At 39.2% G+C, this 16,707-nt stretch overlaps 1 long non-coding RNA gene across 2 annotated transcripts in view; it reads left to right on the top strand.

The window, feature by feature from the left end:
- Positions 1–6,470: 6,470 nt before the first annotated feature.
- Positions 6,471–16,707, top strand: part of LOC131400576 (uncharacterized) — a 42,634-nt gene continuing 32,397 nt past the window's right edge. For both annotated transcript variants that reach the window (XR_009217375.1, XR_009217376.1), the window contains exon 1: positions 6,471–6,694. This is a non-coding gene — a long non-coding RNA (uncharacterized LOC131400576). The remainder of the gene's footprint in view (positions 6,695–16,707) is intronic.

Genomic DNA, 16,707 nt, shown 5'->3' with positions numbered 1-16,707 from the left:
GTAAATTTGACACGTATTTCTATTTTTCTTTTTGTTGAGGTATAATCGACATACAACATTATATTAGTTTTAAGTGTACAACATAATGATTCCATATTTGCATATATTGTGAAATGATTACCACATTAAGTCTAGTTAACATCTGTCACCACAAATAGTTACAAATTTTTTTTCTTGTGATGAGAACTTTTAAGATCTACTCTTAGCAACTTTCGAATACGCAATACGGTATTATTAACTGTAGTGGCCATGCTGCACATTACATCCCCCCGACTTATTTATTTTATATCTGCAAGATTGTACCTTTTGACCTCCTTCTCCCATTTTGCCCATCTGCACCCCCCACCGCTGGCGACCACCAATATATTCTCTGTATCTATGAGCTTTTTAAATTTTTTTAGATTCCACATATAAGTAAGATCATACAGTGTCTTTTTCTGTCTGACATATCACTTAGCATAATGCCCTCAAGGTCCATCCATGTTGTGACAAATGGCAAGATTTCCTACTTTTGATGCCTGAATAATATTCCATTGTGTATATATATATATACATATATATATATATATATACACACCACATTTTCCTTATCCATTCGTCCGTCGATGGACACTTAGGTTGTGCCTATATCTTGGCTGTTGTAAATAATGCTGCAATGAACATGGGGGGTACATATATCTTTTTGAGTTAGTATTTTCTTTTTCTTTAGATAAATAGCCAGAGGTAGAATTGCTAGATCGTATGGTAGTTCTATTTTTAATTTTTTGAGGAACCTCCATACCGTTTTCCATGGTGGCTGACAAATGATATATATTTCTGTTGGAAAACCACCATGAGAGAAAATGAGTTCTTTGTGGATCAGGATTCTCTTTTTTTCCAGGCACTTGTCTGAATAAATATTTATTGGATTGAAGGATGAATGATTTACTTGTTTGTCTTTTGCAATAGATTAAGCTCTTCAATGGCAGGTCCTTGTCTTTCTCATCTCTTTATATCCAGGGCATATCAAATGGCCTGGCAAATGATAGGTATTTAACACATATTAGGTCCTGTAATTGTACCCTTTCTAAAGGCTTTGGAGTCAGAAAAAAACTGAGTTTAAATCCTACCTCTGCCATTTTGTGGCTATATGACCTTAGCAATTTACATGATCATTCATTTACTCAGTTCAGTTGATCCAGGGTTTTTGATATTTATTGACTGCCTACTAAGCAATTTGTACTATACTAGAAGCTTAGGATACAATGGCAAACAAGACAGATAACTTCCTATTTTCTTGGTACATGCATTCTGGTAGAGGAGACGGACAAAAGAAAAGAAGTAAAAAGGCCAATAAAAAAAATTTTAAAAATTGGAATAAGTGTTGTAAAGGCAACAAACAATGGGCTGAGAAAGTGGATCATGGACAGGGATGGTGAAGAACCCAACTTTATGTACAAAGACATTTAGCTTGGTAATCAAAGGATGAGACAGACTTTGTAATGTAAAGGTGAGGATGTGCTGTGGAGCATACCAGGCAGAGAAAATGAGGTATGCGATGGGTCCAAAGCAGGAAAATGCTCAATGTGTTTGAAAACCAGAGAGAAGACCGATGTGATTGGAGCTCAATGAGCAGGGAGGAATTAGGGCTAGATTGCGTTGGTATTAACACTAGAGAAATAGGAATGCCTAAAAGTTACTTTGATCTAGTCATCTTCCTCTGTGAGAAACAAGGTACAAGATCATTTTTTAGTTGGGCTACTGCCTGATAATCCACAAGTAGTACCAAGGAAGGCTGGGTTGAAGCTTATGGTGTAGCCTAAAGAGGGCGTCTACTTCCCAGTAAACTCAAACCTGGGCATCTCATGGCCTCTGGCCAGCCGTGATAAGGGAACCTGGGGTGATGTTGCATGTGAGGAAGGCAGAAGAGGTCAACATGACTGGATTTTGAGGGGATTTTGGCTAGCTTACCAATGCCAAGAAGTGTCATAACACGCGTGCGACCTTTTTATCAAAGTCACCACACCTACAAGAAACGTCCCTCACATAGTGTCATGAATACTGACCAACCAAAAGAGCAATTCTCTCGAGGGGTAGAGGAACAAGAAAGGCTGTGAGGAGGAGAGAGTTAGGAGAGAAGCCCACACCTTCTCCCTATATTACTTAATCTATTTGAACCTCAGTTTCCTTATAAGGAAACTTATAGCAACTATATTAAATAGTGTGAGCATAAAATAAGATAATGCATGTACAGCCATTCATCGCGCCTGTCACCAAACTAGCTATTCACATGCTTGGATCATTAGGATTGAATTTAAAGACCATGAAAACACTTTACAAAATCATCATGCACAGGATATGCTGTTAAAGCTTTCAGCTTGCCCTTTCATCCCTGCCAATGGCTATCGGCACATGCTTGGTGGCCACAAAGTCTGACAGCTAAGATGTATTTGAAAAATTGACTTAATTCAAAAGTGATAATAAGTTTATACAATTCACTGTCCCCAGTCTGTGGTAAATTTTTATCGGGAAAAGGGGATAGAGAAGGGCAACTTTCCTTCCCTTTTTTTCTTTTCCACCCACCTGAAGCCCTGACAGTCAGCCTGTCATTTATAAATTTGGCCCCAGAGACAGGGGTAATCACCAGTAGTGATGTATATCTGTAAGTGCAAGCAACTGAAGAAGATTCTAGACATGCAATGAAAGAATCAAATCAGAGAGGAAAAAGCAGTTACAAAAATTCGTGCTGAATTTGGTAGAAAATATGAAATATGCTCTATGAGTGTGTGTGAGTGGTGTGTGGGTGTAAGCAAGTGTGAGTATGGGAGCATATGGTGTTCTCACATATGGTGAGACCATATGGTGTCCACACATTTGTGTGGTTGAGTGTGAGGAGGTGTTAGTGTGTGCAAATGTGAGTGATATGAGTCTGTGGTGTTTGTGTGTGACTGTGTGGTGTGTGTGTGTGTGTGTGTGAGTGTATCAGTGATGAGAAAGGAGGGAAAAGAGAGACAGGATATGAAGCATCTTTTTTTCTTCCAATCCAGGAGTCTGTTCCTCATTTGCCTTCTAAGCCAGGTTGTGGTGGGGAGTGGGACATTCTTGAATCAGCCTCTTTGTTGGGTGACATATTCCTTTAGCCAAGGATAAGTCATTTTTGTTGAACTATAAATTGGGTCATTCATTAGTATGGAAATAAGGTTTTTTAGGACCAAGGACAGCTTATGTATAAATACTCTTTTCCTTCAGCTCTGAACAAAGAAATGATTGTGGCTTAAATGCAGTCAGAGTCACCAGTAGTGTATGCCAAAATGGTTGATGGTCTATCCTCATCAGACTTTGCTACTGGTGCACATTGAGTTGAGGAGAAGGACTTTACCAGTTGGTGCTAAAAAAGACATGAAATGAATATACACAGTGTATGTGGGTGGTTGGCAATAATATAACCCTTTGCCCTCTTCTGCTTGAACCTTTCTTGTTGCAGGTGAAGCAGCTACACCTGTTGACAGGGACAGGCACCAAGGAATTGAGGTCAGGTGTAATTTATTCTGGACACTGAACGCGTATACGGTCACGCACCTCATAATGATGTTTGTCAATGATGGACCCCATATATGACAGTGGTCCCATAAGATTAGTACCATATAGCCTAGGTGTGTAGTAGGCTATACCACCCGGGTTTGTGTAAGTACACTCTATGATCGCACAACAACAAAATCACCTAACGAGGCATTTCTCAGAACGTATCCTCATTGTTAAGCAAAGCATGACTGTAGATGACTCCAAATCTAATTCCTGTTTTTTTTTTGTAGACCTTTTCTTTTCTTTTAAAAATCATTAAAGTGCCCAGGAATTCTTTTGAATAGAACCCACTATTAGATAATTTGGATCTTCCATAGGCTAATAAGCAGTGTCCAGGAAAATTCAGCTTTTATCGTCACTAAGAGTTTATCAGATAAATATAAAGCTTGCCCATATGGCTGAGAAAGAGACTCCTCTTTTAGTTAGAAAAAGACAACTGGAACAGGCTAGGATATCTATTCCAGTATCAAGTGGTGATTTTGCTAATAAAACCAAGTCACCTCTCTGATCCCCACTTCATTTCAGTAACCTAGAACTACTGCTCCACCTCCAAAGTCTTACACTCCAATATCTTACTCCTATACAGCAACCTCCTATTTTTATTATTCTTTATATCAGTCCCAGTACAACTGCTCATACCCATGAGACTTTGAGGTCTGTCCTTCTCTCCTGATCTCTTGTATTAGTTTTCTATTACTGTGTAACAAATTGCCACAAATTTAGCAGTTTAAAACAACACTCATTTATTAGCTCACAGATCTGTAGGTTAGAAGACTCAACTGGCTTCTGTGTTCTGGGTATCACAAGGCTGAAATTAGGTATTGGCTGGGCTAGGGCCTTATAATGGAGACTCTGGGAAAGAGTTGGCTGTGACGTTCATTTTAGATTGTTGGTAGAATTCAATTCCTTGTGGCTGTCAGACTAAGATCCCATTTCCTTGTTTGCTATCAGCCAGGGGCCACTCTCAACTCCTAAAGACTGCCTATATTCCTCACTTTGTGACCTCCTCCATCTTCAAAACAGGCAACAAATCCCCCTTGTGCTCCAGTCTCGCTGACCTCCGTTTCTGCCACCAGATTGGCAAAACTCTGCTTTTAAAGGGAGCATATGATTAGATTAGTCACACCCAGATAACCCCCCTTTTGCCATGTAAGGTCATGGAATTACCACACAATCGTGAAAGTAACACCGGGGAGTGGAGATCATGTGGACCAAAATCCTGCCTACTACATCTCTCATTCCTCATCCCTCATACTGCTTAACTTCACATCATAACCAGTCTGGACCCCATAGTGCCTCACTTCCACCACGTTTTGCTCTCACCCTTTATTTTTTCACCCTATTGTTCTTCTATTGACCCATCCTGGTAACTTAACTGTGAGTCAATACAACAACCCTTCTCATTCCTATCTGTAGGCTGCTGAGAAAAGCGGGAATTCATGATAATATATAGTTATGGCATTCAGTGCTGTCACTTTCTGTCTGGATTATTGTAGCAGTTCTCCAACTCCAGACTTAATGCCCTCCAGCCCATCTCTCCCACTGCTGCTAGAGTTATTTTCTAAAATGCAGTTCTGATCATGTCAATCTGTGTTTAAAATGGCTTCCCATAGCTTTCAAGGTAAAGGCTTGACTCCTTATTATGGCATCGACCAGCCTTCTGGAGATGACCTCTACCCATCTCTCTAGCCTTGTCCCTCACTGCCCCCACACAGGAAACCACCTCAAACTATATCAAATTAGTAATTCTATAGTTCTTTGTTCATGCCATGCTTTCCCATGCTTCCATGTCTTATGCACAGCTCTTTTGTTTTCCTGACAAAATCTATCCATCGTTTTTCTTGTCTTCTACTCATCCTTCAAGGCATAGTTGAAATATCTCCTTGTGAAGACTTCTCTGTATCATTCATTTCTTTGCCTTGGCCAACGAGGCAAAATTATTCATTCCTTCCACTAAAAATCCTTATCCGTCATCAAATGACATTGCATTTATGAATATGAGCGCTCTGAGGAAGGAGACTAAGTCTTATCCATTCTCTTCTTGTTTTCCTTTCTCCTGACTTGGAAAAGGAGGTTAGCACATAGTAAGCACTCAATATGTGTTTGAATGATTGAATTTATTCTAAATGAGAAGATACAGGCAAGCTTTTGGGGGCTACTAATCAGCTGAAATAAACCTTCAAGACTGACTTCATTTAAAGTTCTGATTGGAATTAAGAGCTAAAGCTACTGTGATTTTTAGCCCTATGAAGTTTAAACTTTTCCCCAAGATTGTATTCATCCTTTTTTCAATACCTAGAATGGATCAAGTGTTTATAAGAGATGGAAACAAACTTAAAGAGCCTATGGTATAGATAAGAGAACAGATTGGTGGTTACCAGAGGGGAATGGGGTGGGGGGAGTGCAAAAGGGTGCATATGCATGGTGACTGATAAAAACTAGAATATTGGTGGTGAACAGGATGCAGTCTACACAGAAACTGAAATATAATAATGTACACCTGAAATTTACACAATGTTATAAACCAATATGACCTCAATAAAATAATTTAATTCACTGAAAAAAAAGAGCCTATGGTATACTTCTATCATATTCTTTGATCTTTAGTCATAGTTAAAACTTTTAACCAGATAATCAATCATTCTACCATCTGGTAATTCAAGTTATATTAAGGAACAATGAAGTGGAGTACCTTCTGTAGGAAGAATCAAGAGAAATTTGTTTTTAATTCTCCTTGACTTTTTTGCTTATGCTATTCCTGCCAACTAATATATTTGTTTCACTAATTAAGTTTTTCCAATTTCCTTTATTGTGCCAGAATTGTATCTTTTCATTTGTCTTATATCTAAAAAACAATTGAATAGAATGTATAAAGAAGCTGAATTTGAATTATCTCTGTTCAGTTTATTTTTTTAAAGATTTTATTTATTTATTTTTCCCCCAAAGCCCCAGTAGACAGTTGTATGTCGTAGTTGCACATCCTTCTAGTTGCTGTATGTGGGACGCGGCCTCAGCATGGCGGGAGAAGCGGTGCATCGGTGCGCGCCCGGGATCCGAACCCGGGGCCGCCAGCAGCGGAGCGCACGCACGTAACCGCTAAGCCACGGGGCTGGCCTCTCTGTTCACTTTAGAGGTAACAATAAATCCTTGCCTTCAAGTGTAGTGTGTAACATTGATAGAAACCATGAAGCAAACTGAAGTCCATATATGGGAAGTCCGAGGGAATTTTACCACCATCAATTCAATATATTGACTGTGGTTATTTGGGATCCTGTATTTTTCTTAATGCGGTTTGATAAAAGAGTGTCACATCCCCAAATATAAGACATTTAACTTGTTTATTTCACTTATACTAAATGCTTATATAGTCTGAACGTGGTCCTCTAATAACAAGCATATAGATGTGACTTCTGTTATACTTTAAAGTCATTTAAACATCTTTTTGTTGGAGAATGTATGTAGTTTTATTATATAAAAATGAAATTAAATCTCAAGTATTAGGTTATATAGCTAACTCAATTGTTCACATTCTAGAAAAGAACGATGGGCTTTCTCTTGCTCTGTTAATTCCCAAAGAAGTTCTTAATTTAGAATGCTTTTCTTTCTGTGGATTAATTTCTTCTTTGTATATGTGCACAAGAAACTTCTGCTGTTAAATTCTCACTGGTCTCTGCTGCATACAGGTGCTTCTGCAGCTTCTAACAGCTCACAGTCTGTCTTTTTTGATTTTAAGCCAACATTTCTGGAATGATTCACCCATAGCTGGGAAATGTACTGTTGACATTATAGAGGGGGGAATTATTGGGTAACCAATGTTATGAACAACTCTTCTTTGAAAGTCAAAGACTGCTCACCAGTCCTTGGGTATTGAGAATACTGGTTAGAAAATGAATTTAGATAAGGCCACAGAAGCAGATCAAGCACTGTACATGAAACTTAAAAAGTCCGAAAAAGACCAAAGGAATAGCATGAAATTAGAAAGTTGAGTCCTTTTTCCACTGTGTTATCTTAAATTAAAACTTGAGTGATAGAGAGGCTGGCCCTGTGGCTGAGTGGTTAATATTCTATGCGCTTTCCTCTTCAGGGGCCCGGGTTCACGGGTTCGGATCCCAGGCGCAGACATACTCTACTCATCAGCCGTGCCATGGAGGCATCCCACATACCAAATAGAGGAAGATTGGCACGGATGTTAGCTCAGGGCTAGTCTTCTGCAAGCAAAAAAAAGAGGAAGATTGTCAGTGGATATTAGCTCAGGGTGAATCTTCCTCACAAAAAACAAAAAAAATTTTTGAGTGATAGATTTGAGAGAGAATTTGGAAATTATTTTGTTTACCCTATTAATTTACTCGTGAAGTAACTGAGACCCAGAGAGGTGTAGTGACTTGCTTAAGATCATACAGCTAGTCAGTGGAAAAACAAAGACTATCCTGCTATCCTCTAGGGCTGTGTCTTTTTACTGTATTATGCGGATTTTCTATATTTGTTTTTCAACACTAAACATTTTAACAATAGTAGAACCATTTGAATGAAGTGAAAAGTCACTTTCTTTTAAAAGTCATTGATATTTTTCCATCCTACTGGGGTGTACCCCATCTGTAACAGCTGAGGGGATTAGCTAGTAACATGCTTGGTTCTTAAGATAGTCTTGCTACTTTTCAAAAGAAAAGATTTGAGAAATGCTTTTTACGTGCTTAGTAGAGTGTGCAACTCTGGTATGTGAGAGAAATCTCTTTTGTACTGTGTGAGAGCTCCTTTGTTGCTTTACACTGTAGACCTTTCTAATGGAAGGAAGCAGGGAAGGACGCTATTATGCTGTTTTGCATTTACAATTCAGAATTATGTCCTTGGTGGTGCTGAAAGAAATTTCATGATGGGATATTAGGAAGTGTTAGGCCTATTCGGGCAATTATTTATCAGTCTATTTCAAGCCTTTCCATGTTAAAAAAAAAAGTGATTGAATGAAAAATGAAATAGTGTACAATGAGTTTGATGAAATCTTGTAAGTACTTTTTGGTTGCTAGGGCAACATCTCCTTTTGTCTCTGTTTAATGAGACTTCCCTCTCTGCAGCTTGACTTCTTGCAAGTAGATATTTATTTTTAAAAAGAAACAAAATTCTAGGCTTATGGCAAAAGAATAATCCCCGTTACTCCAACTTATTTTTCTTGAATAAAATTTAGATTAAGAAGAGACGTTGTGTTCAGTTGCACTGATAGTCTGAGGCAAAATGGTTACATGGTCAACTTTGGCTTTTGAAGCCTCTGTCCTTCTTGGTATCTCAGCCCCACCTCTCAGTGCCCTTGAGCCACTTTCTGGATGCCCCTGATGATATCCTACCAAGCACCATGGTAAGAATGCACATCAGTACCACCGGAATCTCTACCCCAATCATAATTTGGTCATCCTCTGCCCATTCTTTCAGACACTGTTCACTGTTTTCCAAAGGGACAGCTAGCTGAAACGGTTAGTTTTAACAGATGTTGATTTGTTCACATACTTGCTCCTTAGGTTTAATCATTACATATAAATTTATTTTGCTGTAGCAGTACTTTGTACCTGAGTTTTCCAACTCAGCACTATTGACATTTTAGGCCAGATAATTCTTTGTTGTGGGGGCTTGTCCTGGGCATTGTAGGATATTTAGCAGCATCCCTCCTTCTACCCACTAGATGCTAGCAGCAATCCCCCAGTTGTGACAGTGGAGAATGTCTCCACAAATTGCTAAGGGTCACCTGGGGATCCAAATAGCCCCCAGTTAAGAACCATTGCTTTATCCTAAGGGAACCACTCTGTTTTGGCAATTTCAGTGGCTGTAGGTTGGGCAGTGAGAAGACATATATGCGGAGACATGAGGATATTTTGAAGTATTTTAAAGGTATATATTTTGGACCTTTTAGAGTTCAACTTAGTTGGCTCTCTACTCTTACATGCATAGGGTTGGAGTGCTTATATTCCAATTGCCCAGTGGATTTTGTTCAATATTTTATTGGTATAATTTTAAGTGTACAGCTTAGTGAATTTTAATGAATGTATACTTTCATGTAACCAACATCCAGATCAAGATAGCTAGCATTGCCATTATCTCATAAAGTCCCCCTTCCAGGTAATCCCCTTAACCCAAGAGATGACCACTTATCTGCTTTGTGTTACTCTAGATCAGTTTTGTCTTTTCTAGAACTTCCGATAAATAGAACCATACAGCATGTAGCTGTTTGTGTCTCACTTCTTTCACTCAGCATAATGTTTTTGAGACTCATCCATGTTGCTGCATGTACAGTATAGGTACTTTATTCCTTTTATTGCCGAGTAGTATTCCATTGCATAATACAATTTGTTTATCCACTCATGTGTTGATGGACATTTGAGTAAATTGGTTTTTCACTATTATGAATATATCTGCTGTGAACATTCATGTAAGAGTCTTTTTGTGGACATATACACTCATTTTTCTTGCGTATATACCTAAGAGTAGAATTCTTGTGTCATACAGTGTCTTAAAAATATTTTGTGATTGAAAAATTATATTCTACTCCACAGAGAAAGTCAGTCTCTGAAATTTCAGCCATGAAATCCACCTGTAAGATAGCTAAAATGAGGATCTGAGAAATTTAATGGAAAAGAGAAACGTATAATAGTGGTTATGACACTGGCTCAACACAAGGTTGACGTGAGGGAAGCCATATTGTAGAAAAGAAACCCTATTGTAACTTTGAGTGACCTCCGATTAGCTAACCCAGACTTGCTTTGTAGAGTTTATGGCCCCTCCCAGCTGCTATAAGTTGATAATTTTGTTCTTTTGAGTTCCTTAGGAATGTGATGACCCCTGGGCAGAAAGTCTACGGTGATAGCCATCATCAGTGACAACTGAAAGATCAAGATATAGGGCATTGCTTGGGTCTCTGATGCATATCCAGTAAAACAAAAGACTATCAGGAACTAAGACCAGATGTCTGCCCCTACCTGGAGGTCAGATAGATGCTCAACCCAGAGAGTAGATGTTTGTCTCCACCTGGAGATCAAATGGATGCCTCCCCCACCCAGAGACCAGCCCCCTATACAACTGGCCTTTAATCTTTGTTCTGTAAGATAGTTCTTTTGGACATTAGTCGGCCATCTTCCCTCTTGCTAGCAAGCTGTAATAAAAAGTCCTTTCTCTCCTATCTCCTTGCCTCTTGACTATTGGCATGTCTTGTGGTGGCCAGAAGACCACCCTTGGGCGGTAATAGTTAAGGACATGGGTTTTGTGGTCAACAGACTTGGAGACAAGTCTTGGCTGTGCCACCTAATAGCTATGTGGCCTTGGGCAAGTTACTTAATGTCTCTGTGCCTCAATTTCATCAACTGTAAAATGGAGATAATAATAGTAGTTAGCTGATAGAATTGTCGTGAGAAATAAATGTGATAATGCAGGTAAAACACTTTGCAGAGAACCTGGCATACGTGATTATTGTTGCTGTTATTATTGAATTGTAAATGTTACAAATGCTATTATTGTAGGGGAAGTTTGTCTAATTAGAGATAGTGGTTCAGAAATACAGAACACTAAATGGAATGGGAAGTTGGGAGACCAAGAGGTGACTATAAGGAACAGGGCTGTTAAATGCCTTCAGGAGCTGAGGAAACAAAAGAAAAGGATAACTTAAGAAGAATCCAAGATGAACTGATTCAGATGAGTTCGCCAGGGTAATCAGTCTACCAGAAAAAAAGTAAAAGCAAGAAGAGTTGAGGAGGATTATAGGGGCTCACACAAGAAAGACTGAGACTGAACTATATGCTTAGAACCAAGGATGGGGTAGGGAACCTTTCAGGGTAGAGTTTAGGACTTGAGATTCTCAATCATTTTTGGATCCCAGACTCCTATGGGAATCTTTTGAAAGTCAAAAACCCTTTCCCGAGAAAGATACGCATGTACATCTGCACGCAAAATTTTGCCTACAAGGTTAGGGCATTTGAAGACCACCCCTAAGCCCAGACATGGACCTCCTAGGTATAAAAGGATTCAGGCTATTAACATACTTTACCTCACAAGATTGGGATTGGTGGAGGAGAGAGGATAGAGGAGATGATAGCTTTTGCTTTATGAAAAAGTATCAAATTAAAATATAATTTAAAAATTAAGGATGCTCATTCAGTTCTACATGTAAGGAGCTTAGAAGTCACCACTCCATCCTAACAATAAGTAAAAAGCTGAACAGACTGAAAAATAAACAACTTTTTCTTGGATCCATAAGAGAGGGAAGGAGAGGACACAAAGCAAACCAGTGCCTCCAAGATTAGAGAGACAGGCAGGCAAATACAGGGAGTTGCAGCTTATTGGAGCAGAGACTCACAAGAGAAAATTGCCATGGGAAGCAGTACTAGGGTAGGAAAATATGAACTGTAATTGATAAATTTCTAGAGGCTCAGTACAGATAACTCTGAAAGTTAAAAACTCCAGAGGGACCCAGTCATAAGGTGGCCTCCACAATATTATGAGATTTACCTCCAGGAACTCAACCAGATTCTCACAGTAAATATTTGAGAAAAATCCCCTCATGCTTCTGGCAGGGGGAGGGGAAAAGGAACCATTTTTAAATGCACTAGAACACTGTTCTTCTTAACAAGGCCTGCCCTCTGGGGAAATTAGCTAACCAGACCCTAAACTGTTGGGGTATTATCAGAGCCTAACTGACCTAGGGAAGGGAAATACCCAACTCCAGTCAGCTCTAGCCATCCTGTCCCACCTAAGAGGAGAGAAAAAAACTGAAATGCTTGTGAAGTTCACAGTCCAGAGACACAGGCTCACTAGAAGACTGAGGCCTCCTCATAGGACTATAGAACACTTCTCTTCCCCCAACACCTCACCACCACATTATTAAAGGTCTATTTTAGCCATTCTTTTATTACGTCCAGCTACCAGGAAAAAATTACAAGGCATACCAACAGGCAAAAAACACAGTTTGCAGAGAGAGAGCAAGCATCAGAACCAGACATGGCAGGGATGTTGGAATTAATAGACCAGAAATTTGAAACAACTATGATTAACATGTTAGGGGTTCTAATGGATAAAGTAGACAGCATGTAAGAACACATGGACAATGTAAGCAGAGAGATGAAAATCCTAAGAAAGAACCGAAAAGAAATGCTACAGATAAAAAACACTGCAACAGAGATGAAGAATGCCTTTGATGAGCTGATTAGTGGACTGGATATGGCTGAGGAAAAACTCTCTGAGCTAGAGGATATATCAATAGAGTCCTCAAAAACTGAAAATCGAAGAGAACAAAGACTGAAAAAAAAAAAAAAACCAGAACAGAATATCCAAGGACTGTGGGACAACTACAAAAGGTGTAACATACATGAAATGGGAATACCAGAAGGAGAAGAAAGAAAGGAACAGGAGAAGAAATATTTGAAACAACATTGACTCAGAATTTCCCCAAATTAATATCAGACATGAAACCATAGATCCAGAAAGCTCAGAGAACTCTTGGCAGAATAAATGTCCAAAAAAATTATACCTCAGCATATAATTTTCAAATTACAGAAAATCAAAGATAAAGAAAATATCCTGAAAGAAGCCAAAGGAAAACATACCTTACCTATAGAGGAACAAAGATAATTATATCCAACTTCTCTTCAGAAACCATGCAAACAAGAAGAGAATGAGTGAAATATTTAAAGTGTTGAGAGAAAAATCCTACCAATTTAGCATTCTGTACCCTGCAAAATGATCCTTCAAAAGTAAGAGAGAAATAAAGACTTTCTCAGACAAACAAAAATTGAGAGAATTTGTTGTGACTATACCTGCAATGCAAGAAATGTTAAGAGATGTTCTTTAGAAAGAAGGCGAATAATATAGGTCAAAAACTCGGATCTACATGCAGAAAGGAACAATATCAAAGAAAGAATAAGTGAAAATAAAACAAAACTTTTATTTTTCTTATTATTAATTGATCTAACAGATAATAGTTTGCTTAAAATAATAGCAATAATGTATTCAATTATGTATCCTTATGTGTGTGTATATATATATATGCTTAAGTATGCTAATATATAAGTAAAATGAATGACAGCAATGATATAAGGGACAAGAGGAAGGAATTAGGATTATTTTGTTATTACAGGGCACTCACAGTACCTGTGAAGTGGTATAGTGTTATTCAAAAATGGACTTGGATTAGTTGTAAAAGGTGAATGGATAAATAAAGTGTGGTACATCCAGATAATGGAATATTATTCAGAGCTAAAAAATGAGCTATCAAGCCATGAAAAGACATGGAGGAAACTTCAATGCATATTATTAGGTGAAAGAAGCCACTCTGAGAAGACTACATACTGTATAACTCCAACTATATGACTTTCTGGAAAAGGCAAAACTATAAAGACAATAAAAAGATCAGTGGTTGCCAGGAGTTGGGGTAAGGAAGAGATGAATAGGTGGAGCACAGAGGATTTTTAGGGTAATGAAAATACTCTGTATGATATTATGATTATTATTATTATTATTTTGTGTGTGTGTGTGAGGAAGATTGGCCCTGAGCTAACATCTGTGCCCATCTTCCTCTATTTTGTATATGGGAGGCCACCAGAGCATGGCTTCATGGGCAGTGCATAGGTCCGCCACCGGGATCCAAACCCTCGAACCCCAGGCCGCCAAAGCAGAGCACGTGAACTTAACCACTACGCCACCAGGCTGGCCCCTGTGTGATTTTATAATGATGGATATGTGTTGCTACACATTTGTCCAAATCCACTGAATATATAACAGCAAGAGTGAACCCTAAGGTAAACTATGGACTTTGGGTGATTATGATGTATCAATGTATGTTCATCTTTGGTAAAAAATTACAATTCTGGTGAGTGATGTCAATGGGTTGACTATGCATGTGTGAGGGCAGCAGATATATGGGAAATCTCTGAACTTTCCTCTCAATTTTATTGAAAACCTAAAATTTCTCTAAAAAAATTGTCTTTAAAAAACTCTGTGCTCAATAAATGTTTGTTCCTTTGAACTTCAAAAAGAAAAACCAAGGGAGTGACGTCAGCATCATGGTGGAGTGAGCTTTCCCGTGAATTCTTCCCCCACAAGATACAACAAAAGTAACAGCCACAGACCAACAACGGAATCCCAGACAGTGAAAACCTAGAGCGGAGGGATCCACACTGCCGCACATCTGAGAGCGGAACGTGCTGGGCCCCCGGAGGAAGTGGGGAGAGGTAAGGAGAACTCCACTCCCTCCCCATCAGAGCAGCGATCCCGGTCCGCGTGGCTCCCAGAGAGGGGGGAGGGGCGGCCCTCGGCGGGAAACTGTAGCTCTTCGGGCTCTCTCAGCCAGTGGGAAACTCCCGCACAGAGGGCTCAGAGGAGCCACAGGGCTACCATCAACATCTGAGCACCCCAGAGAGCGGATAAAGAGGGGCAAACGAGAAGCCTCCCACGTCAGGGACCCAGAGGGCAAAAGAGAGAGCTCCCCCTTCCCCGCAACCCAGAGTCTGCAGCTCGACCAGACCTAGCGATCCAAGGCAGACCTGAACAAACTGCACTGGACCCGTGGATCGCAGTGGGGAAAAAAACAAAACAAAACAAAACAAAACTGCGGATCGCAGCAGAAAAACTGGGGCAGAGCGCAGGGGGCTTAGACTACACAGCCCTTTACCACCAGACAGTGGCGGCAGGTGGAAATTGCAACCAGAGACTTCCAGGATGAGGAAAATCAAAACCAACACAGGAACCACAATGCAAAAATATATGAAATCACCAGACCAGAAACAAAATGACAAGCACCCAGAAATCAACCCCGAAGACACAGAAATCCATAAACTAAATGACAGAGATTTCAAAATAGCTATCATAAAAACACTCAACGAAATACGAGACAACACAGACAAACAATTAAATGAGATTAGGAGTTTCTTCACAAAAGAGATTGAAATCATAAAGAAAAACCAATCAGTGCTGATGGAGATGAAGAACACAATGGAGGAGATAAAGGAGAATCTGGAATCTTTAAAGAACAGAGCTGACAATATGGAGGAAAGAATTAGTACTTTAGAGGATAGGAATACAGATATACTCCAGATGGAAGAAGAGAGAGAACTAAGACTAAAAAGAAATGAAGAAAGACTCCGAGAAATATCTGACTCTATTAGAAAATGTAACATAAGAATTATAGGTATTCCTGAGGGAGAGGAGAGGGAAAGAGGAACAGAGAGCCTATTCAAGGAAATAATAGCTGAAAATTTCCCAAATCTGGGGAAGGAGCAGGAAATACCAGTAAGCGAAGCCAACAGGACGCCTATATATATTAACAGACAAAGGCCTTCACCACGACACCTAGTGGTAAGGCTAGCCAGGGTCAACGACAAAGAAACAATATTAAGGGCAGCTAGACAAAAACAAAAAATAACGTACAAAGGAACTCCCATCAGGCTCTCAGCGGATTTCTCAACAGAAACTTTTCAGGCTAGAAGAGACTGGAATGATATATTCAAAATACTAAAAGACAAAAACTTTCAGCCAAGAATACTCTATCCAGCAAAAATATCCTTCAAATATGATGGAGAAATAGTAACTCTCCCAGATAAACAAAAGCTAAGGGAGTTCATGGCCATGAGACCCCCACTACAAGAAATACTCAAGAAGGCCCTCAGGCCTGAAAAAAAGAAGAGAAAGGGAACACAAAGCTTGGAGTAAGGAGAAAAGTAGGTAGACAAAATCAGAGAAATAGTAATCTTTACCAGAATAGGTTAGCAACCACTTAAATACTAAACTCAAAGATCAAAGGAAGAAATTCACCAAAAATAAATTTAACCTCATCACTGTAAACACACAGCCACAACACAAGATAGAATAAGGTATAACAAGAGCAACTTAGAAGGGGAAGAGGAAAGTGACTGAATTGACTTAGTATAAGGAAATAGGAGGCTAGCAGATAATGGACTATCTCATACACAAGATTTTTTGCCCAAACCTCAAGGTAACCACTAAACAAATAATCAAATTAAAACCACATATGATAAACAAAGAGAAAACTAGAAGAATCATAGGACAGAACAACCAAACTGAATTGGCAGTCCAAAACAAATGGGACAAGAAACAAAGGAAATGCAAAAGAACCAGAAAATAAGTGACAAAACAGCAACATTCAGCCCTCATATTTCAATA

Source organism: Diceros bicornis, chromosome X (genome assembly GCF_020826845.1).
Source record: "Diceros bicornis minor isolate mBicDic1 chromosome X, mDicBic1.mat.cur, whole genome shotgun sequence".
Lineage (NCBI taxonomy): Eukaryota > Metazoa > Chordata > Mammalia > Perissodactyla > Rhinocerotidae > Diceros > Diceros bicornis.
Note: the sequence above shows the minus strand (reverse complement) of the source record. Positions and strands in the feature narration are given on the sequence as shown.